This window comes from Chenopodium quinoa, unplaced genomic scaffold, assembly GCF_001683475.1.
Source record: "Chenopodium quinoa cultivar QQ74 unplaced genomic scaffold, ASM168347v1, whole genome shotgun sequence".
NCBI lineage: Eukaryota > Viridiplantae > Streptophyta > Magnoliopsida > Caryophyllales > Amaranthaceae > Chenopodium > Chenopodium quinoa.
In genome coordinates, this window is record NW_018744240.1 from 1,252,347 (window position 1) to 1,254,299 (window position 1,953).

At 33.6% G+C, this 1,953-nt stretch overlaps 1 pseudogene; it reads right to left on the bottom strand.

The window, feature by feature from the left end:
* The window catches only part of LOC110694786, a 19,025-nt pseudogene extending 17,682 nt beyond the window's left edge, over nucleotides 1-1,343 (bottom strand).
* Nucleotides 1,344-1,953: the final 610 nt, after the last annotated feature.

The window sequence follows — 1,953 nt, forward strand, 5'->3', positions numbered from 1 at the left end:
TTTATAACGGTTTTTTATGACGGTTTAAACGGTTTCGGTTTGTAAAACGGTTCGGTTTATTTTCGGTTCGGTTTCCTTTCCGGTTCGGTTTAGATTTGGTTCGGTTCTAAAACGGTTTAACGTTATTCGGATCGGTTCGGTTTCGAGTTTACTAAAATGCGGTTCGGGTCGATTTTCGGTTTCAAAAAATCGGTTTTTAATCGGTTCGGTTCTCATTCGGATCGGTTTGAATCGGTTCGGTTTCACCGGTTCGGTTCGGTTTTTGACAGTGCTACTTATAAAGTATAATACATACAAGGTTGTGTTTAATTTATTTTGATTTGTTATGATATTCAATTAGATAACTTAGAAGAAAATTAGTCAAAATTAGTTTGGTTAAGTTAAATCAAATATGACATACGAGTACATGTCTTCTACATTTTCATATAAAGATGAATTAGTTAGTTAGATTTAACTAATATTCAACAAAAAATGTTCAAGGAAGACAAATTCATACACAATGTTTCAACAAATTTAAGTATTTTATCTACTAGTTCTTTGCCCGAGCAATGCTCGGATATTCACTGAAAAAATTACAGACTATTTTTATGAATTATTCTAAGTTTGTATTTGTTTATAGGTTTTGTATACATTTAAATATCTATTTACGTTATCAAATTATTACAAATGAGACACATTAATATAGAGTATCTCTATGTTTGTAGTTTGCTGACAAATTATGAATTTAATATTAAGTTAAAATCCTTTTTTTAGTAGGAAATGAACAATTCATTTTATAGATTAACGAATGAAGATTCAAGGGAGTATAGAAGATTTCTAATCTTAATATATAATTAAAAAAAAATTAGTTTGGTGGTTTTCTATTTGCAACAATAAATTCAGCTGAATTGATTTAGAAATTGGAAATTTTGAATTTTAACACCACAAAAAAACACGAAAATGGTTTTTAACACTACAAAAAGAAAAAAAAACTTTTATTTTAAAACCGCAAAAAATTCACAAAATTTGATATTACCAACACTTACCAATTTCCGTTTAAAAATCCGTTAAGGGGGTCTACTGTGCCACGTGTTGGCATATTATTAGTTTTAAAAAAAAAACCCTAAAACTAACCCAGCCACCCACTTCGCCACTGCCACATTGCCGCCACTACACTACCATAACAACCCCGTTCCCCGCCCCAGCCACTAGAATCTCCACCCTTTCCCTTTCCCCCTCCCTATAATATGTAACCCTACCCCAACAGCCACCAAAAACGAGTGGTCGTTTTTCAGACCATCAATAACGGTCGAAATTAACCAGTATAGAGTTGAAATCGGCCGATTTTGACCATTTACAACCATTTTTGGTGGCGATTTTTTTCGTGGTTCGTAAATTGCCGGCCGTATTTGGTGGTTGTTTAGGGGAGGCTGCCAGTTCTGGGGTGGGGGGAAAGGAAGGGGAGGAATTTCCGATGGATGGGGCTTGGAAAGGGGGTATCGGAGATGGAGCAGCGGCGACCGGCAGTGGGTGTGGGTGACTGGGGTTAGTTTTAAGGTTTTTGTTTTTTTTAAACCAAATATACGCCGACATGTGGCACAATAGACCCCACTAACGGATTCCGTCTAAGAAATAGTTAAGTGCCGGTAAAAGCCAATTTTTTCAAATTTTTGGTGGTGTGAAAATAATATTTTTTTTTTTGTTTTTTTTTTGGTAGTGTTAAAAATCAAATTCGTGTTTTTTTGTGGTGTTAAAATTCAAAATTTCCTTAAAAATTTGAAGGGTAAAAAATTACTAATTTACTATGACTACGTTATTTGTTATTTTAAAACTTTTTTAATCAGTTATCTCACTTTTTTTTTATTTATTATTTATTAATAAAAAAAAAGTCTTTATTTATTTAAAGCACTCACTGGCGGAGCCAGCAAGGGACAGGGGGGACAGCTGTCCTCCCACTTTGTTTTTTTTTTTTTA